This window comes from Tiliqua scincoides, chromosome 3 (genome assembly GCF_035046505.1).
Source record: "Tiliqua scincoides isolate rTilSci1 chromosome 3, rTilSci1.hap2, whole genome shotgun sequence".
Classification (NCBI taxonomy): Eukaryota; Metazoa; Chordata; class Lepidosauria; order Squamata; family Scincidae; genus Tiliqua; species Tiliqua scincoides.
This window is the reverse complement of record NC_089823.1, coordinates 5,575,875-5,598,464: the sequence shown is the minus strand read 5'-3', so window position 1 is coordinate 5,598,464 and position 22,590 is coordinate 5,575,875.

The window sequence follows — 22,590 nt, the reverse complement described above, 5'->3', positions numbered from 1 at the left end:
AAAGCTTTTTGAAATAAAAAGGTCTTCAGTCCACGCCAAAAAGTTAGCAACGAGGGAGCAGTTCTCAGTTCTAAGGGGAGGGTATTCCGCAGTTCGGGGGCCACTACCGAGAAGGCCCTCTTCCTGGCTGCCGCCCCTCTCACATCACTTAGTGGTGGCACAGTCAAAAGGGCCCCCCCAGAACTACTGCAGTTCTCCCTAGGTCTGACACAGACAGGGCTGTATTCAGTATTATTTTTATATTGTTAGATATACTATGTATTTTTATACATATTTTATTTATTTGTATTTGTATTTATTTATTTATTGTATCTAAGCCAAAAGTATCTCTCTGTGTGTGCATGCCCAGGATCTGAGGGTGGTACTTTGACCTATAAGGTTTTAGGCTATAACTTACCTGCTTATACTTGGGGTTTATTAATTTTATTTAAATGCAACACTTATATTCCTTTTTTTTTTTTTACCCTAAGGTAAAACAAAGCAGCTTCTAGACCAAGGGAGAACTGTAATGGTGCCCACTGTGGTCATCCTAAGGCCACCACTGGATGGGAAGATTGTGGTTGTCCAGAAAAGGGGTCCAAAAGGCTGTAATTATAACTATTCATAATGGGAAGGGCTCCCCATTGAAATCAGTGAGACTTCCAAGGCTAAGATGGGGTGGGTAGCAGAGACCACAGCTTTCTGCTTGATCTTTTGCTCCATGAATCTGTTTGGGATCTAAGTAGGGGGAGGCAGGAATAATAGAAAGGGAAGCCCCCCCTCTTTTAGGTCAGTCATCAGACCCCTTTTTGTCAGTACCTTCTTCCTGCTGGAGGGAGAAAGGGGTGGTACTGCTATTATCCTATGCATGCCTACTGAGAAGTCCCATTGTGTTCAATGGGGCTTACTCCCAAGAAAATTGTATAGGATTGCAGCTCAAGTCACAGGGAAGGAGGCTTGCAATTTTTCTGGCAAACTACTGCTTCCCCACTAGTACTGGTCTCCTTGCTGAAAATTCCTGCATTAAACACAGGGCTTTCTTCCATCAGTTCACAGAGGGTACATCTGGTTAAAGACACAGGAGGGTCATCCACCCAGAGCTCACTGAAATGCCATGAATGTGCGTGTGCAGTGCGTCTGCTCTGTTGCTTCCTGCCTCAAGAACCCCCACAGAATGAATGAGGGGAAGCAAGCTGTGAGCCAGTAGCGTAGGTACGGGGGCGGCGGCACAGCACTAAGATTTGCAGGGCACCTCAAGATGCCTTGTAAACTGCCCCTCTCCCCTGCAACTGGAGCCATTCACAGCAGCGAAAGCAGAGGAGATGCCTTCACTTTGCTTTTGCCACCACGAATGGCTTTGACAGTGAGGGGAAGGGGTAGCTTATAGGGTGTGCTGAGGCACCCTGCAAAACTTAGTGCTGTGTCCCGCTATCGCTATGCTGTGAAGAAGGCCAGCCCAGGTCATTATGTTCAATGAAAAGAATTGTGTTCTTTGTGTTCAATGAAAAGAAAATATTTCTTTACTCAGTGTGTGATTGGTCTGTGGAACTCCTTGCCACAGGATGTGGTGACGGCCTCTGGCCGGGACACCTTTAAAAGGGGACTGGACAAGTTTCTAGAGGAAAAATCCATTACGGGTTACAAGCCATGATGTGTATGTGCAACCTCCTGATTTTAGAAATGGGCTATGTCAGAATGCCAGATGCAGGGGAGGGCACCAGGATTAGGTCTCTTGTTATCTGGTGTGCTCCCTGGACATTTGGTGGGCCGCTATGAAATACAGGAAGCTGGACTAGATGGGCCTATGGCCTGATCCAGTGGGCTGTTCTTATGTTCTTAACTACAATTCCCAGGAAGCCTTGCAGGTCTCTTGTTATCTGGTGTGCTCCCTGGTGCATTTGGTGGGCCTTTGTGAGATACAGGAAGCTGGACTAGATGGGCCTATGGCCTGATCCAGTGGGGCTGTTCTTATGTTCTTAAACTACAATTCCCAGGAGGCCTTGCAGGTCTTCTTGTTATCTGGTGTGCTCCCTGGGGCATTTGGTGGGCTGCTGTGAGATACAGGAAGCTGGACTAGATGGGCCTATGGCCTGATCCAGTGGGGCTGTTCTTATGTTCTTAACTACAATTCCCAGGAAGCCTTGCAGGTCTCTTGTTATCTGGGGTGCTCCCTGGGGCATTTGGTGGGCCGCTGTGAGATACAGGAAGCTGGACTAGATGGGCCTATGGCCTGATCCAATGGGGCTGTTCTTATGTTCTTAAACTACAATTCCCAGGAGGCCTTGCAGGTCTTCTTGTTATCTGGTGTGCTCCCTGGGGCATTTGGTGGGCCGCTGTGAGATACAGGAAGCTGGACTAGTTGGGCCTATGGCCTGATCCAGTGGGGCTGTTCTTATGTTCTTAACTACAATTCCCAGGAAGCCTTGCAGGTCTCTTGTTATCTGGTGTGCTCCCTGGGGCATTTGGTGGGCTGCTGTGAGATATAGGAAGCTGGACTAGATGGGCCTATGGCCTGATCCAGCAGGGCTATTCTTATGTTCTTAATGGGGCTTACTCCCAGCAAAGTGTGTACAGGAGGGCAGCCCAGCAGAGCAAAGCCGTGGCCATGATTCCCTTTAAGCCGCATAGCTAATAGCTAAGTTGAGCTCAGTGCATGTCAGAGCATGGCATTCCCAGCAGTTTGATGATGATGTGTGATGTGATTGCCATGCATCTGGAAAGGGCACCAAGCTGCTGCACAGCCTGCGAAGGGGTTCATGAGGCAGAACAGACCCTTTAGGAGAAACAGTGGCCAAGGCAGGCACCTTTTCTCCCAGGCAGGCAGAGGCACCTGTTCATGCAACACATTCCATTTCACAATTCCATGCGCCTTACTCCCACACAAACTTGGATAGGTCTGTATCGCAGTTATGTAATCATATAACTACAGAGTAAAATCGTAGTTATGTAATCATAACACAGTTATGATTGGAACTGAGATGGTTTTGTCTCCTTTCCTGACTTGGGTGACTGGCCCCAGGCACCAGCTTTGGGGCACCAAACAAACCCCAAGGAGAAAGCAAAATGCATGTGAATCTTCCCATCACTGGCAGGAGGAGGACATTTACTGCCCTAAGCGGGAGCTCTGTCATCAAGTGGTCCCCTTAAATCAAACCAGAAGACCTGCAACTGAAGAATCCATGCCAGGATCCAGGTAAGCAGCTGGGTGTAATTGGGCAGGGGCCGCAGAGTTCTGAGTTGCACCATGGCTGGTGACAGCTATCCCAGGGCTACTGTAGATCAGTTGTCAGCAACAAGGCCAAGTGCACAGATATGTGTGTGTGCCTCTGACTAAATTGGCAAGCTGCTGCAGTAGGGGTTCTGTGTCACATGCAAGCCCCAATGATTGGCCCATGCAATGCTCCCTGTGATTGGTTCATGTGCTACAGTGTCCTCACTAGGAGTGCTTGTTGGTGGTGCAGAGGGATGTTGAATGGTCCTGAGGTGCCCTTTGCCTCAAGCAGCATTGTGGCCTGGCCAGTGCAGGTTCTAGGCCTGCTTCCACCTCTTCTTTTGATCCTACCAGTCATGTGAAATAGAGGTATGTGCTCTGGTTATGGCAAACTTTGGGCTGGCCTCAGGCCTGTCTTGCCCAGCTCCCAGCCTGCACCTCTGAGCTTGCCTGAGTGCAAGCTCCCCTTGTCACACACCCCCACCCCTTCCCTTGGCAAAAGGGTTCCTCTTGCTGTGTTATCTGTCTCTTTTAACAGTGCCAGCATTGCGCAAAGCCTTTACTGCTTTGCACTTCCAGTGTATGCAGACTGCGGTCCTTGAAGGCAGATATAAAAATACTCCCTATTATCTTAGGACTTGTATTTGTGGTTCTGGTGAAATAGAGGATGTTTCCCATTATTTATTAGAATGTCCTTTATACGACCTTCCCAGATCAAAATATTTATTTAATATTATTACTTTGTTCCAAGAGAGATCTACCTTAGCGCCGATCTGTTGGCTCCTTGCTGACACAGACCCTGATATCACCTATAAAGTGGCTAGTTTTGCCCTTGTGGCAAAGAAAATTCGTGCTAATTTCTCATTGTCTTAATCTTAAATTTTTCTGGCCTCTTTTTTAGTTGGTAAGATCTTGGAGTTTACTGAAGCTTGTTCCACCTCTGAACTATTTTAAAATTTTATGTTTTTATCCTACGCTGGGTTTTAATAGTTCCTGTTTTATTTGATGTGTTTGGAAGGCTGAAACGTTATTGCCTGCTTTTATGTGCATATTGTTGTATGTGCTTTTTATATTGTAATGACCAATGGTTATATAATAAATTTCTTCATTCATTCATTCATTCATTCTTCTTCTTCTTCTTCTTCTTCTTAACAGTATTTATATACCGCTTTTCAACTAAAAGTTCACAAAGCGGTTTACAGAGAAAAATCAAATAACTAAATGGCTCCCTGTCCCAAAAGGGCTCACAATCTAAAAGATGCCAAGGAATACCAGCAAACAGCCACTAGAATAGACAGTGCTGGGGTGAGGTGGGCCAGTTACTCTCCCCCTGCTAAAAAAAGGAGCACCCACTTGAAAAGTGCCTCTTACCCAATTAGCAGGGGTGAGTCTCAATTACCCAATTCTTACCCAATTCTTGCTGTGAGTCTCGCAGGCTCTCAACACCTTGCCACTGAGAGGCATGTGTGTGAATCTCCTAACTGCCCTTGCCCAAGCCAGCCATCCTTCCCTGAGTTGGCTGTGGTCAAAATGGCCTTTCTTGGAAAGGTGTGCTTGTGTGAGTGGCAGTTCTCTGTTCTGGCCTCCTGAGCCACAGAAGCTCCCTTGGCTGGGACGGAGCAGGTGCAGTGGCATGCCCGTGTGTGTGCTCCTGGTGTCATGGGGGCATCTCCTCGGGTTGGTGGCAGCAGCAGTTGCCGCGTTATTCATACCTGAAGGCCACTGGGAGAGGCACTGTTGGGCCCGTGTTGCCCGTGGGCCCTCCCCAAACCCTGCTTGGCATTGGCATTGGGGCTTGGTAGGTGTGGGGATTGGCTCCTTGAACATTGGACCAACTTGAGGCAAATTCTGGGACGCGATCAGGTTGCCAGCCTGGGATTAGTGGGCTGCGTTGGGGTCTCCATGGACATGGGTGGGGTTACTGGGAGGGCTGTGCCAGTGTGCAATTGCCGGGGATCTTGCTGCGCCCCCCCTCCTTTGTGCTGACTGGACTCAAGGTGTGATGGGCATTGTACCAATGTTGTCGTCGGTGCAACCTGGGCATTGGACTGCACCTGGAGCCCACTGAACGCTGGGGGGCCTGAACAGAGAAGCAGAGGATTGCAATGCAGGTGTTTTCAACTGGTGACTGCCTCATATGTACACACACACAGGTCCAAACTTACTGTATATATATAGGGGGGGATTAGGATGCAAACAGGGTATTACTCAGTGATTGGGGTCAGGTCACTTTTCTGGGAGTAGAAATGCAGGATGTCAGACAACCACCTCCTTGGGAAGGAGAAGAACCTGTTTCCTTTGGGTGGACTTAGGGCCCAATCCTATCCAATTTCCCAGCACCGGCGTAGCCGCAATGCTGCCCCAAGGTAAGGGAACAAATGTTCCCCTACTTTAAGGAGGCCTCTGTGACTGCCTCCCCACCACCCTTAGAGCCCAATCCTATCTAATTCTCCAGGACTGGTGTAGCTGTGCCAATGGGGCATGCACTGCATGACTAGATGGGCTTTGGGTGTGATCCAGCCAGGCTCTTCCAATGTAATTAGTCTGTGGAACTCCTCGCCACCTGGTGGGCCCCTGTAAGATGCAGGAAGCTGGACTAGATGGGCTTTGGGCCTGAACCAGGTGGGCCCCTGTAAGGTGCAGGAAGCTGGAGTAGATGGGCTTTGGGCCTGACCCAGCAGGGCTCTTCCTATGTAATTAGTCTGTGGAACTCCTCACCACCTGGTGAGCTCCTGCAAGATGCAGGAAGCTGGACTAGGGCTCTGGGCCTGACCCAGCCGGGCTCTTCCTAGGTAATTAGTCTGTGGAACTCCTCGCCACCTGGCGGCCCCCTGTAGGATGCAGGAAGCTGGACCAGACGGTTTGCTGGGGTCCATGCGCTCCGTGTCAGACGATGCCTGGGGCAGAGGGCGACGCGGGTCTCCCGGGACCTTCCCGTCCCCCGCAGGCTGTGCCAGGCGAGCCTCGCCCTCCCGCCCTGGCTGGCTGCGCATCACAATCGGCGGCGTGATGCTGCGCCCGGCCCGGCTCGGCTCCGCCCCGCGCCTCCCTCCCGCCCGCCGGGCCAGCAGGTGCTATAAAGGGGCGCTGCGGGCGCCGGGAGGCTGTCTGCGTCGGCCGGCTGGGGACCGAGCTGCCTGCCGCTCCCTGCGCGCTCCTCCCCGGCATGGGTCGGGCTCGCATGCCGCCCAGGCTGCAGCGCTGAAGCCATGAAGACGATCATCGCCGCCTACTCCGGCGTCCTGCGAGGTAGGACCGCTGCTCCAGTGGCGCCCCGTTCCGCGGGCTGGAGGGCGAGGCGCCAGGCAGGCTCTGCCCCCTCCCACCCCTGCCCTGGTGGGGGAATCGGGACGGCGCACGGCTGATCTGGGAGTAAACCCCATGGGCCCGAATGGGACTTCCTCCTGAGCAGACGCCCATAGGATTGGGCTGGAAGGCCAAGCCCATGCCTGTCTTCTGTGGGGTGGTTTGCAGCGTAAAGGGCTTATGGAGAGGGCAGCATGCACATGGCTTGGGTGTGTGTGGTGTGTGTGCACACAGTGAAACTGCGATATGGGGTTGGGCCTGCTGGAGAAAGTGTGGGGGGCCCCTCCTGCCCCTGCTAGACTCCCTCCAGGGGTGACTGGGGGCCTCCTGCTTTCTTGATATGGGGGGTGGGAGGGCAGCTAGCGCTGAGCCTCCTGGAAGGGCCTCCGGCTCTCGGTTTACCATATGGCACCCAGCTCCATCCCGCGGGTGCTTTGAGCAGTGGCATAGCTAGAGAGGGTGCAATCACTAAGTTTTGCAGGTGCCTGAGTGTGCTGTGAAAGCAGCACCTCCCCTCCCCTTTGGAGCCAGGCATTCCACCTCTGTGTTGCTCCCCTGTCTGGAATGGCTCCAAAGGGCTGTCTACATCGTGCGTTGTGCTTTGCACCCCCTCTGGCTATGCCACCGCTTCAGCGAACCTGGTTCTGGAGGGTTCACCTTGGTGAGAGGGTTCAGGGATGTACCAGATGGTGTGTTGTTCTAGCTGTTGTCTTCACACATATGCACTGTGGTGACTTTTCTATGCTGAATGGCTCTGGATGCTGTTGAAAGTGAAATTCTTGGTGGGCAGGGAATCCAACTCGTAGCTGTTAGCTGTGATCCCTCAACAGAGGCAGAATAAGAGGTGCTGGATACCACAGGGAGGGCTCTTGCCTTCATGCCCGGCTTGTGGGTTACTGGAAGCAGGTGACTGGCCTTTCCTGGGAGCCTTTGGCCTGATCTTAGTGGGGCTGCTCTTGCATTCAAGTCAAGTGACAGAGATTGTTGACGACAAACTTCAGTGCCTGCTAAAGTGGCCAATTGTGAGGCCTCCCAACCTCTGTTTGCTGTGGCAAGTGCAGCCTTTTGCAGGTGCAGCTTGCAGGCTGGAGTGCTTTGCAGGAGTGAGTCGTTTGGCCTGCAGTTGGGGCTTCATACTGTCCTCTCCTTTCCAAAGCCATGCCTCTTCTGAAGAGCCAGGCAGCGCACAGCCATACTGTGTCCACTTCCATACCACGGCCACAGCCCTTTCCAATTCCAGCAGGGCCAGCCAGGTGGTGCAATTCCATGTGGTCATCGTGGCACTGGGACCAAGTACTGTGAACTTCCACTAGTTGGAACTGCACTGCCCCAGTCACTGCAAGACCTGCAAATGCCATCTGTGAACATTCAGTGGTTGGCCCAGAATGCTGGTTGGCTGTTCTCTTCCTTGAAAGTTGTACCTCCCCCCCCATGTTCCGCAGAGCTATAGTGCGCAGAGTATAGTGCGCAGAGTATAGTGGCAAGCAAGTCAGTCTTTATCATGAATATGGTTTGGAGGGGGAAGGAATCAATTTTGATGTGCAAGGATTTTCAGTGTGTTTCTTCTCTTGGCGCACTGGTTTCTAGGGTCTTCGCCTCTAGTGATATAGCTTCCGGCTTCAGGGTTCTGTGGCCCTGTTTCTAGGGCAGCTGTCTTTAGTAACACCCTCTCCCTCCATCAGCAGAGGAAGTAGCAGAATCCAGAAGGGTTTTTCAGTGATTTTCAATCTCTGTGCACCAAACTCCTGCAGCATACCTGAAGACCTTTCATGGCACATTGGTTGAAAATTGCTACTCAGAATTGTCAATCCCAAATTCATAATGTGTTCTGTCATGCTGGTTCCCTAAGAAAAACGGAGCACACCTCCCCCATAACACTTCTCACTGCTGTGGGGGGGGGGAGAAAAAGATATTGTTTTGCTCTTAAGTCTATTGGGGTAGCCTGGTGAAATTGATAGGTAGTAGATCTAGGACAGACTTAAGGAGGCCCTTCTTCACATCATGCATAAATAATGTGTGGCATTCTCTGCCACGAGATGATGGTGGCCGCCAGCAAAGATGGCTTTAAAGGGAATTGGATTTATTTAGGTGTCTTCCATTTCTTTCTTAAGAACATCATCTCTGAATGCCTTCCCACAGAATGGGGTAGCCTGCCCCTAACAGTTCATTCAGATGATCACTTTTGTTGGGCCAACTTTGCGAATGTAGCAAGACTCCGGTTGCAATCCTACCACACGTACCTGGTGGTAAGCTCCATTGACTATAGTTGGACTTACTTCTGAGTAGACTTGCCTAGGATTTGGCTTTCTGGTAAGTACAGAAGAGGGCTCTGCTGGCTCAAACATCCTGTGTGTCCCAGTGGCCATCCAGGAGCCTCTGGGAAGTCCACAAAGAAGAAAAGGCAAATGCCCACTCTGCTGTGGCTCTCCAGCTGGGGTTGCATAATTCATGGCCTGATCCAGTGCAGAAGGAATATCCTCTTAGTTCAGGGGGTTTGGTTCCCATGTTGAGGTCCATGAGATTACAGCCTTCCACGTCCTACCCTCTCATCAGAAGACTGGTTCATCCATGGAAGTTAACTCTGTTTTTGTTGTGTTTGTATTGTGTATGAAGGCTGATGCCCTGGAATAGCAGCCCACCACCTTCACATCTGGCCTATGACCTTTGGAGGAGCATCTGGTAAGAGCCAGATGCTCCTCTGTTGGCCTAAGTGAGCCTTTTTCCTGGCCAGTAAAATAATGCTTGTGTTCTTATGTGGCCCTGTGGCTTGCCTGGGCATAAGGAAGCTGTGTGTGTGCTTGAAATGGATCGTATTTCCATGCTCTGCACAGCCTCCAAATTCTCGCAGCACCACAATAACTGGGCTATACAACTTTTGCCTCTCTGCATCATGTCATGTGTTAGGGAGTTGTGGTGGCAGCAGCTGCAAACCACTACCCCGTAGCAAGTGTTCTGTGTGGTTCACCGATTGGTTGCTGTCACCTCTGTGCGCTGGGCCTGTGGTTGTGCAGTGGTGGTGCCCAGGTTTTGCATGTAGATTGTCCCAAGTCAAGTTCCTCGCATCTCCAGGAAAAAGGATGAGATTGCCAGTGCTGGGAGAGTCCCTCTCCCCCTGTTAAGTACAAGAGGAACACCTCTTGCAAAAGTTGCTCTGGGCCCAGGTAGCAGGGATGTTCAAAGCACTTCCCACACACCAGTACATTGTGCAACCGTAACTTGGGCGTGTTGCTCTCTGGGCAAGGATCTGCTGCCATCCGGTCTGCTGGGTCTAGTGCCTTTTCAATGGTGCCACCTTCTCACGCTGGAGGAAAACTGGTGTGGGCTGGTCTGGACATGTTTGAGACTTGTCAGTGGAGTCTGCTGCAGAAAAGCATGTGTAAGGCTGCAGGCATAGAAAAGAAGACCTCTGTGTTTAGGAAAGCCTTTCCCTGCTGGTTGCAGCATTGGGTTCCTGGCTTGAATACTTGACTTTAACTGGGATTTAAGCTTGACTACTCATTGCTTTAACTGGGATTTAAGTTGATGGAAATTAAGTAGGGATCTAGATATGAACAGTACACAGCTCTTTGTAACGGCTTTGGGAACACTTTAGTTTAGAAGTGAAGTGACTTCAGCCTCTGCAAGGGAGGTCAGTATTGTGACACTCACATATTGGCTGAGAAATTGAGAGCTGGGGGTTTCAGTAGCATTGCTAGGTTAGGGTGACTGGTGCAGGCTGCTCTGGGTGTGATCTGAGGTCTCTGGGTGGCTTCCTGAAGGCCGGTAGGTGAGCTCATGGTGGGGGGAGCCGATCTTGCTTCTCGCTGTTAGCCAGTGTGTTGATGTCTGGCAAACCCCTCACATGTCACTTGCACAGTAAAGATATAAGAAGGCCTTCCATACAGCATGGTGAACATCTCTTGGGAGCACTTTTTCTAGGCTGGGCTTCTGCTTCTCCTGCAACCTACTTAGCTTGCGGAATCCTTCTGTGCTCCTGACATCTTCCTCTCCATGCAAAGAGCTTCTCTCTGCCCATTCTGGAAACACCCAAGTGCTTGTTCAAACAGTGGGCTTGAGTGACTCTGAATCGACCTACATGTGGTGAAATGGACTCGTTCCCTGTGGTGCCCTATGGGAAGAGCAGCCTGTGTGGCTCTCCCGTCCTCCCGGCCCCCAAAGATAAGGATGTAGACTAGGGTTTAGGGTTTTGGTTTGTTTTGCATAGTCCGTGAGAAGGGCTGTATTGTGGCATGATGTTGCATCAGGACAGGAACTAGGGGAATGGGAAGCAGGGGAGATTTGTGCACCCTACTCCCGTACAGCAAAATGTTGGTTGGTGGAATCCCGCTGTCTGGTGTGGGTAGCAAATCTTCACTCTCCTCCTCTTGTATTCTTTCATCCAGCCACAGGGCTAAGCTGTGGCCAGTTGGCCGTTAAAATGCCCCCAAACAACTGGGCCTCGTTCTGTGCTTTCAACAACTTGATGTTCAGGAAACATTTTGGAGAGCAGAGATTAACGTTGGCACCTGTTAATGTTTACAAGTCAAGCTATTGGGAAAAGTGCCAGTTATAGGGACTGGTTGAAAAGCTGGCAACCTGGCTACCTCCCCCTTTACTCTTTATTAAATCCCTCCTCGCCTGGCTTTGAGCCACTTGGGAGTATGTATCGGCTCCCATTCTTGTCTTCCTCTTGCTTGATCTCCACCTCTCTCGGCGTTTAGACTCTAACAGCACAATCCTACAGGCCTTTCACACCAGCAGGAAAAGTGTCCCACTGGTGTAAAAGGCCATGCGATGGTCCGAAGATCATGCCACTTCCGGGCCATTTGTAAGTCACAAGACAGCCACATCTGAGGATTCCTGCTACTGTGGACTCTGGGAGGAGCCAGGGCAGGTAGGCTGGTGCGGGTGGTCGTGGTTCACTGCTGGGGAGGGTGGTGAGGGGTGTGTTTCAAGGTTGTGAGGGGTGTATCCAGCTGGTAGTGACCTTTGCTGGACTTTCCAACCTGACATTCCCCTGGCTACCTTCTGACTTGGCACCAGGAAAATGGCCAAGGTTCTACGCTTCTTGGCGTAGGTCCAAGGAGACCCACAGACATTTGGGTGGCCTCCCAGAAGGTCCTGCAGGCTGTCTGATCACTTCCCCACCATAGTGTATAGTGCACTCTCCATTGGCGCAGCTTCATGCTATAACATGTTGTGGGGGTAGGATGGGGCTATAAGTTCCCCACGGCAGGGTCCTATCCTATTTGCTTGTGTTACTTTGCACAGCACCCAGTACACTGATGGCAGTCAATGCACAAGAGCCTTTCTGAGGGTTGCGGCCTGGTGGCTCTTTAGCACCTTTGGACTGCTGCGCACCAGTAGTCCATGGACTTGTGCATTGATGTGACTTAAACTTATGAAGCTTTTGTTGGCACAATTCCAGAACTTTGCAAGGAGTTGGAAACAAGCAGGACTCTGTTAGGTGGCAGAGACTGGCAGTGGCTTCTTATTTATGGCTCGCTCCGCTGTGTATCTTTGAAAGAAACCAGCCATGCGAGCTTGGTTTAGTGGTGGTTAAATACGACCTTCGTTACCTGGGGCTGGAGGAGGGAATGGGCAAGAAAATGATTGATATCATCGTCCCCCCAGCCCAACTAGAACATCTTAAAGATTAAGTTTTAAAAATAGGCCTTTATCCAGGGCAGGGTGATTTAATGGCTAAGACTCCTGCTTGGCCCAGAGGTGAAAGGAAAAAGACAGTTCCCTTTCTCAAGCTGGGATCAGCTCCTCTTTCCTCAGATGCTGATCTCTGCGATTGCTCCCCTCTTCAGGGCCAGGTCCTGGCTGGAAGTGGTGCCTTCTGGGCTGTGGTCCAGTTAAAGCACTTGTTCCCAACCTGTGGTCCAGGAACCACAGGTGGTCCTTGAGACTCCGAGAAGTGGTCTGTGAGGTCTCAGGGAAAAAAATCACCTTTGCTTGCATGGCAAGACACTGGACGTGATGAATCTCCCATGGACCACGGAAGAGGGTGGAGAATGGATTGCCCACAGCCACAACCACTGAAGTGTCAGTTGTGGCTGTGGGCAGGCCATTCTCCATCCTCTCTGATTGTCCATGGGGGAGCACTTGGGAGACAGACCACCTGAGAGGGTGGAGACCTGACTTTCCACAGCGACAAGTGGTCCATGACAATTCCAGTCTTTGCCTCAGTGATCTACTGGCTTCTAAAAGTTGGGAACCACTGAGTTAAAGGGATACGAGTTGATGGTTGTGCATGACTATTAGTGGAGGAAGCCTGCATAGATATTTGCATATCAATAAAGGAGACCTCTGAAGAGAGAAGCATCATTGCCCTGTCTTTCTCCCACTGCCATGGGTACCCAAGGTGGCTTGCATTAAATCAAATATATAGAAACAATGCAGCAATTAAACAGCAAAAAGCCAGAGGCAGCAGCACCGAAGTCATAAAAGCACCAGTGGTGGACCAAAATATAGGAACATAAACATGTAGCAGCACAGAAGAATAAAAGAAGTGGTAAGTGACAATAAAGCAATAAAAGACAGCCATGAAAGGTGGCAATAAAAGCAGACATTAGACATTACAGTAACCAAGCACACAGTACAAAAAACACCACAATCCAACACTACGGAAGTTCCAGTCTCAATAAAAATGCTTTTAGCCCTTGTCGGAATGCTCCATGTGAAGGGGCAGTTTGTAGCTCAAAAGAGAGGGAGTTCCATAACTGAGGTGCCACAGCTGAGAAGGCCCTACTCGAACCTGCCACCCTCCTCCCTTCTGTTGGGAGGGGTTCACATAAGAGGGCTCTCTCTGATGATCTTGGGGAGCATTGAATGTGTTTAAATTATGTGCTGCCCAATTAAGCAAAAGCCAGCTTGTAATCAATTAAGGTTTTGGTCCATTAATCTAACCCAGGGGTCTCCAAACCCTTTGGCCAAAGGGCTGCATCAAATATCCGACGCAGTGTTGCGGGCTGGGAAAAAATTTAAATATAAAACTTAGTGAATTAATGAACGAATGGGCTCATTCAGTGGAACAGGTTGCCGAGGAAAGAGGTGGACTCTCTCTCACTGGAGATCTTCAAGCAGAGGCTCAGCAAACACCTGTTGGAGATGCTCTAGGAGGAGAAGATGCTGCAGGCAGGGGGTTGGAGATGACCTATTAAGTCCCTTTCAATTCTATGATTCTATGCTCTGATTAGATTCAGTCCCTTAGTAACTGGGAGAGGGATGATTGCTGACTCCCTTCTCCTGCTGATCTTTCCTATGACTTCCTTTCTGGCCAGAGGAGGTGGCAACAGCTGGGCAACCACACTGCACAGCCAAGGAACTGCACTCTAGGCACTCATGGAAAGTCATTGAGATACTGGGGTGCAGCTTTCCAGTCCTGCAGGTTTGCTTATAATGAGAGCTGTCTTCTCCAACTTCTGACATGGCAAGAAATACTGGTGTACACGATGTGACTCTTCATTGCTGCCCCAGGTGACAATTTGGCTCCCTAAGGCAGATGTACCAGACAAGGTGACCAAGGAATGTCCTCTGAGTGCACTTGGGGAGATATGGACAGGGAACTGTTCCCCAACATTGCTCTGTCTAACAACTGGGGGTTAAAGCCTTCTTCTGGACCCTTCTCCCTGCTGTGCAAGGGCTATTCTGCAATTGCAGGCTCTGGTCCTGATGTTTATGTCCCACGGTTAAGCCCTGGCCTTGTTAAACAGAAGTTAAGGGCACAAATGAGGCCCTGCTGGTCTGGTTCTCGAATGCATGCCAGAGGCATTGAGCTGTTTCTCCCTAGTGAGTCACAAACAAAGTTGGTTGAGTGTTGGCATAACTGGAGACCAGCAAGACTTTGCTATGAAGTCCAGACGGCTTTGCAGAGCAACATCAGTAAGGAAAGGCAGGTTACTTTGGCATGTCAAGACTGAACCTTCTCGGTCACTCTCTTGCCCCGTTTGCACTGATAAGTTGCACTGATAGGAAACTGGCTCTGTGATCTTTGTACCTGTTGTAATGTTTGTGTAAGTACATGGGACCAAAGTTTTCTGAGGAACCTTGAACAGGTAGCTGCTGAAACACAAGCTCTATAGCTTTCTGGCTGCCTAGGCAAGGGATATCCACAATTAGGATATAGTTGCTAGAGGGCCAGTGGGATATAGTTGTTAGAAGGTCAGGGCAGGGCTAGTGAAACCTGAGTTCAAATCCCTGTTCAGCAGCAAAGCTCGCTGGGCAACCTTGGGCCTGTTGCTTTCTCTTAGCCTACCTCAGAGGGCTGTTGTGTGGATAAAATGTGGAGGTGAGAGGGGTGAGAATGGGGTGAAACCCACGTATGCTGCCCTTAGTTTGTTGGAGAAAGCTTGGGATAAAAAGGTAAGTGATAGATTGTCTGACTCGGGGGTGTCCAAAGTTTTTGGCAGGAGGGCCACATCATCTCTCTGACACCGTTTGGGGGGGGGGGGAAGAATTAATTTACATTTAAAATTTGAATAAATTTACATAAGTTTACATAAATGAATATATTAAAGATGAACTTATATGAATGAATGAAGGACTTGCAATAGCGCAAGACCTATAAAAGGCCTTGCACAAAGCAAGGCTGGCCTTTCCTTTGCTGCTGCTACTGCATCACAGACGTGAAACAGCAAGCAGTGGAGGAAGTCCTCATCCCACAGCTCACACAAGAGGTCAGACAGTCGCCCTCATGGTGAGAGCAGTTGCATTGGGCCAGTGCGGGCTCCAGCAAGTGTCCAGAGGGCCAGAGGCTCATTGTAGACTGGGGGCTCCCTGAGGGCCACATTAAGAGTCCTCGAGGGCCGCAAGTGGCCCCAGGGCTGGGGTTTGGGCACCCGTGGTCTGACCACATCACTAGTATGGCAGTTCCTGGTGCATCTGCTTAATCTAGGTTCATGTGAAGCTGACTTGTACAGAGTCTGACCCATCTAGTCAGTGTTGTCTACACTGACTGGCAGCAGCTCTCAAGGCTCCAGACACGGATCATTCCCACCCCTCTGGTCATGCCAGGGCAGTGGCGTGGGTAGAGGGGGTGCAAAGAACTAAGTTTTGCAGGGAGCCTCATCGCGGTGTGCAAATGGCCCCTCTCCTTCACCTTCGGAGCCAGGTATGCGCCTCCATTTTGCTCTAGCTCTATCAAACTTGTGCTTTGCTTTGCACCCCCTCTAGCTATGCTACTGGCTCTCCAAGACTTCAGGCAAGAATTTCCCACTGGCCTGCCTGGTGATGCTGCCAAGGCTGGAACTGACCCCTTCTGCATGCAAAACAGGTGCTCTTCCACTAAGCTAAAGCCTCCCCTAAACCAGGCCTAAGTCTTGCTGTCTAGGCTATAACACTTCTGTTGGAAATGGCTGCCTCTTGGAGAGGGGAATGAAGCCTGATGCAGTGTTCAGAAGTGTGTGTGTGTGTGTTCCCTAGATCAGGCTTCGATGCCATCCTAGGGCATTGTGGGCAATCTCTTGCTGACACTTCCTTGCTTGTCCATAAAGAAGAATGGAAAGTTAGGGAAGCAATAACACTTGAAATTGGTGCAAATATTTACCTCCAGAAGAAGTTTACAGCGCAAGACTTGGAAATATGTGCGTATATGCCACCTGGCTACAATGCTACAACTGTGAGGCTACTGGAAGAGGTTGCTCCATTCTCATTCTTTATTGGGGATGGTCAGAGATTCAACAAAGCAGACTGTGGGTGGAATCTACTCTTCATGGGGGGGGGGGATGGTTTAGTATCCAGCCAGTTGGCTGAAAGAGTGGGGGCGAGAGAACACATCATCTCTTTGCAGCAATGGTTCTCATACTTTTAGCACCAGAACCCCCTTTTTAGAATGAGAACCTGTTGTGATCTGCCGGAAGTGACATAATCAAGTAGGAAATTTTTAGGAATCCTAGCCTGCAATCCTACCCATACTTACCCAGGAATAAATCTCATTTACTATTATTGTTAAAATCATGTACATAGTAGCCTGTTAACAGTATGGATGGGTAACGTATCTCTAAATGCAGTCGCATACAATGGTAGCATCAAGTCTAATATATTAAAAATAAAATACACATTGAAATGAATGGGGACTCACCTGAAATTGGCTCACGACCCACAGTTTGAGAAACATTGCTTTGCAGGAATTTAAATCAGATGCTTGCCTGCATTTGTGCCCCACCAGAAATATTCCCGTGAGTAGGAGGAGGGCCTTTCCCATATTTTTATCCCATGTAAATTTCTTTTTCTTTAAATATTTGTGACCCACTGTTCTTAACCAGACACATGGTTATAAATGCCCCACATTGCACAGCTGCTTTCCCTCTTCGTGGCCCAATTCTGGTGCTCTTGAGATGTTCGGCATTGGTGTATTCTTGTTCTGCATGCATGATCTCCCCAGGAAGCTTGAAATGCAGCAAGGCTGGAGGTGTTGGCCTGGAAATGGAAGATTTTAAGAGGAAACGCTTGCTTAATGAAACGTGCTAATATGCAGGCCAGCAAAGCACACAAATGACTGTTCTGGCAAAGGTTGGATACCAACTAAAAATAAAAATGAACACGTTTAAGGTGTATCTCTCACACGGGCTTAATTCAGACGTCACATCAAACCATGGTTTGTGCTTTCCATAGTTTACAATTCAAGCCATGCTTTGAGCTTCCAAGCACATCAGGGACATGCAGCGGGTGGGGAGGCAGGTGAGGCAGAGCCTCCCCACCGGAGTCCTTCAAAAAGCGCGCAAGCACTCGCAACTCTTGTGCTCTGTGTGTCCCTGAAGCACACAGGAAATCATGGCTTGGAATGGCTTGGCTTCATTTGTGTTTAGAGGCCTTCCAGATTAGATCAAAGGTTCACATAGGCCCAGGTTAGGCACCACTTACCAGTAGCGGCCTATTGTGTGTGGGGAAGGGAGAGCTCACCACCCTGGCCCTGCATTATTTTGTGGGACCCGCAAGATATCTGAGCTTCCCCCTAACCATATGGTTTAAATACTGCTTCAAAGTAGCATTTAGGACAGAGCAACGGAGGCAAATGTGGATGTTCTGGCCCCAGAAGCGCTGCCACCCTTAGTTGCTTGGGGGAAACTTGGGACAGAAAGGTACTGGATTGGTTGACTCCGGGGTGGCGGTTCCTGGTGCATCTGCTTAATCTGGGTCCATGTGCAAAAGGCTGCTGAATCAGGTTTTCTGAGTTGCAAAAACTAGCAGCTCTTTCCTCTCCCCCATGTTTGTCTGCTTGGAGTACATACAGCCTGGAATTTGGCTCAGTGTTTGCTGTTCATAGGAGTCATACCTTTTGTCCACCTAGCCTCTTATGTCTATCCTGACTGGCAGTGGTTCTTCAGTGCCTTGGGCAGAGGGGGCTCTTTCTCTCATCTGATCAATAAAGTGGAGTACCCAGAATTGAACCTGGCATCTTCTGTGTGCAGCGCATGTGCTCATCATGTGCTGGACCATCAAGCTCTCCATTCTCCCAGTATCACGTGGATCTGCCTTTTGGTGGGACCAGCAGCTTAGTATTGTCTGCTCTAACTAGGGGAGGCTCTTTAGAATTTATTTATTACAATATTTATATACACTGCTTTTCTCATAGCCTCAGGGCTGTTTACATAGACAAACCAACTATAAATCCTGGTGTGTTTTTTTTCCAAATAAGGTTTTCACAAGTGTTATTCTGCAAGAGAAACCCATAGAATCCTCCATTTCTCCAGATGTTTCCTTTCAGAGTTCAGTTGTCATTCTGGCTGCACAGCTGTAGCCTTCCTCCACACTCTTCCTCTCCTCCATACTCTTCTGTGAATCTCTATCGGCAGCTTTCTAGTCACCCATCCAAAGTAAGACCAAAGCTGATCTTGCTTAGTTTCTTCAGGCAAGGTGGCATCTCAACCTCCAGCCCACAGACACTTCAGCATGGCAGACATTGGACTTTCCCTGATCCTGTGTGGAGATGCTGGAGAGCAAACAGGTGCCCTACCTTAATGACCCCACCGAGATATCTGAGAATCCTGGGAAGTGAGGAATCCATTTCCTTATGGCTAGCGTGCCATATCAAATGGCCTTTGTTTTTCCCACAGAACTCTCCAAAAGTGTTGGCACTGGGATTAATAACAGCTGAAATGTAGGAAAGAGGCTGAGACCTGCAGGTCTGCGTTGCACAATGTAAAAGCATGCAAAGGTTAATCTGTGGGTTTTGCAGCTGTGAAACATGATGCTCTTCAAGGGGCTTGCCGTTCCCTTTGACGTGTTTTCCACTCTTTTCTGGGCTCCAGTCTTGGTATGAATTCAGGACCCAGCATTAGACAAGAGTGTTCAAGTTTTTAATGGAAGCAGGGAGTGGCTGAAACATAATGTGATCATTGTCCTGTGTGGAGACACCTCTTGACTTTTGGATATGTCAATGCTCTTATTGACAGAGGGGCTGCTGTGTAGGTGGTTTGCTGAAAGCATAATAGAAGTTGCTACACACAGGCCCACTTCAGGCATAATGGAACCCAGGATTTCCCACTGTGAGAGGGAGCCATTGAGAGCCAAGGGCTCACACATACTTCCATGGCCCTCTCCTCCTTCACGTAAAAGAAGACGTAAAAAGCACGCTTTTGCTTTCAGCATAAGAACAAACTGAAGCTTTGCTTTATGTACACATCTGGGGAACTGCCGTTAGTTTAACTAGGAGTTAGACTAAACCAGAATATCAGACCATGGTTTGGTCCTCCTTTGTTTGCTCTTGGTTTGATTGCCTGACTTGTTCCAACTTTAGTGAACGGATCACAGCTCCCAGGTTCATACAACATGCAGAACTGCAGCTTGTTCTTAAAGTGAAAGCATGCGCGCGTGTGTGTTCTTATATTGCGTGTGGTAGTGGTGGAGCGGGAGGAGGCAGGGGACACACATGAGCCTACAGCTCCCCAAGGGTTGCTTGTGTTGAGAATTTGGGGTTTTCTGCTGTGTCTGAACCAGCCTGTAGCTTCAAGGTGGCCAATGTAATAAAACATACTGGTATGAAACCACAGCATAAGGACAAAACATAATGAATTAAGATCAATGAATTAAGACCACATTACCAGTGGTGTAGCTAGAGGGGGTGCAAAGCACTGAGTTTAGCAGGGCGCCTCACTGCAGCGTGCAGGTGGCCCCTCCCCTTTGGAGCCATTCCAGGCAGCATTTGCCTCCAGTTTACTCTCCCACCTCTGGAATGGCTCTGAAGGGGAGGAGGAGGGGCAAGGGTGCTTGCATGCTGTGGTGAGGCTCCCTGCAAAACTTAGTGCTTTGCACCCCCTCTACCAATGTCCACTGCACATTGCAATAGCAATGCACATTGCTATATGCACATTGCATATAACATGAAACACTACAGTAAATGTGGAAAACGCGCTGTGGTTGAAAGACCTGAATGACAGTTGCTACAGTGTCAGAGTAGGTGCCAGGCACATGGTCCTGAGGAGGGCATTCTATAATCAGGGTGGATGAGGCCCAATTGTCCCTTACCGTTGCCTGACCTCACCGGGCAATGGCATCCGGGGAAGGCTCTCCCCAGGTGATCTTGGAGAATGGGTAGGTTGGTCTGGGAGCTGTTTCTGTCCTCTGCTCGAATAACTCCTCCCCACCCACCTGCCACTCCATGAGCTGCCACCTCAAATGCCCATGTGCCGTCTTTTCAAGGAGAAGGCTGCAGAGCTCCACGGGATGAAGAATGGCACGCCAGGCAGAGGGGTCTATAGAACCGTCAGTAATTCAACATGTACAACAGAGGAGAGGTTGTTGGTTCATTTAAAAAAAAAAAAGTTGTTCGGCAAAGAGACTTTTGGCAGGGGTGAGAAGCTGCACCTGCTAAAATATCCTCTCCTATTCAACAATTAACCTTTACCAGACCCCTGTCCTACTGCATCCCAGCAGCTGTGTGTTCAGAACACCATCTGGTGTTGCCTTGGGTCTGTTTTGCCCTGGTCTGTCTCCCTGGCTATGGGCCATCCTTCTTTGCCTCTTAGCCTCAGACTGTTGGCCAAGTGTCTCTTCAAACTGGGAAAGGCCATGCTGCACAGCCTGCCTCCAAGCGGGCCGCTCAGAGGCCAGGGTTTCCCACTTGTTGAGGTCCATCCCTAAGGCCTTCAGATCCCTCTTGCAGATGTCCTTGTATCGCAGCTGTGGTCTACCTGTAGGGCGCTTTCCTTGCATGAGTTCTCCATGGAGGAGATCCTTTGGGATCCGGCCATCATCCATTCTCACGACATGACCGAGCCAACGCAGGCGTCTCTGTTTCAGCAGTGCATACATGCTAGGGATTCCAGCTTGTTCCAGGACTGTGTTGTTTGGAACTTTGTCCTGCCAGGTGATGCCGAGAATGCGTCGGAGGCAGCGCATGTGGAATGCGTTCAGTTTCCTCTCCTGTTGTGAGCGAAGAGTCCATGACTCGCTGCAGTACAGAAGTGTACTCAGGACGCAAGCTCTGTAGACCTGGATCTTGGTATGTTCCGTCAGCTTCTTGTTGGACCAGACTCTCTTTGTGAGTCTGGAAAACGTGGTAGCTGCTTTACCGATGCGCTTGTTTAGCTCGGTATTGAGAGAAAGAGTGTCAGAGATCTGTTTTGCCACAACTGCACAATTTGTTGTTTTTTTTTTTAAAAAAACCAGCTGACCTTGCTCCTAGTGCATTTTCTTCAACTGCAGAAGTGCAGGAGTTCTGGTTTGAAGGGATGGTGCAAATGAACACAGGAGCCCCTTCTTTCTGCTTGAAGACACCTGCCAGGAGCAAGGTAAGGAGGCAGTTGATCCACTCTCTGCTCACTTCTTGCAGGCAGAAAGCGAATCAGCACAGATTGCATCTGCAGCAGGCTGGAGGGAGATGGCAATGCTGATGGTTTGGGGTTAAGGACACCCTAAATCCACCTCCTGCCCCCCGCAATCTGCCACTGCTGCAACCCTCATCATTTTGCCTAATAGATGGGCTGCCCATGCTGTATCCTTTGCATCAGGTTATCCTAAATGACACACACCATGCCCTTGATTAAAAAATAGAATGGTGAGTGACCTGGAAAACCTGCAAATTGCTTTTGCAGGCTATTGTCAGCTGAGTCAATTGCAGGAGCAATCTAAGTGTGGATGATACACAGCTCTCCCAGCCCCTATATCTGCAGTGAAGAAGGCTTCACCATTCTCACTTTGAAGGTGACTGGGGAGGGGAGGAAGAGTACAGTTTCTTTGCTGTGCTGAGTGAGTATCAGAAGACCTGTGTACTTCCTAGGTATAGGAACACCTTAAACAAAGCCTGAAGCTCCCCTGAAGGTAGAGATTCACCTTGGGATCATTTCCAAGATGTTGGGGATTGGATCCCTCTGCCCGTGCTCTTGTCTGACCCCCTCCTAAAGCTATTCTGGCAAGTGGCATCACCACCTCTTATGACGATGAATTTAACGCTGGGCATTGTGTGAAAAAGTAAACTTTTGAAATGCACACACAATTTTTATTGAGACAAGAATTTCATAAACAAAGTGAGATTAGCCCAGTGGTTCAGAAGCTTAAAACCAGTAACTGCTGGGCTGCTAAATGAAATGTCTTCATCCTGCCCTGAATCTGCAGTCTGTCAGTTCCACACTCTGAGTTCTAACATTAGGAGAAATGGAGAAACGTTCCTCTGTGCTGTCCTTCTCCACCATGGACGATTTTATAAATCTCCCTCATGCCCTCCACCTAGTTGGGGCTTTCTGGCTTTAGAAAGAAAGCTCATCTTTTCCTCCAATGGCAGGTATTCCAAGCTGATCACTTTAGTTGCCCTCATTTGTATGCCAGTTCTACAATGTCCTTTTGGAGATCAGGTAACCAGAACTATACACAGCAGTGACTGCTCCAGGGCAGTGGCATAGCTTAGAGGGGGTGCAAAATCTGGATGCCTTCTTTTCAGCCCTTTTCCAAATCAACCCTAACATGAACATTGCCTTTTTTGCCACTGCTGAGTGGAGATTTCATTAAAATTTACTAATCTTATAGCGTGAAGAATGTGGGTAGAATTTTTCGCTTTTCTCGTCCTTGAAATTGGGGTCATCATGTGCCACGATTGTTTGGCAGTGGAGCCAGCCCGAACCCAAAAGGTCAGGCTTCGAGGAGCTTGTGGTTGGAGCTCATGAACGGAAGTA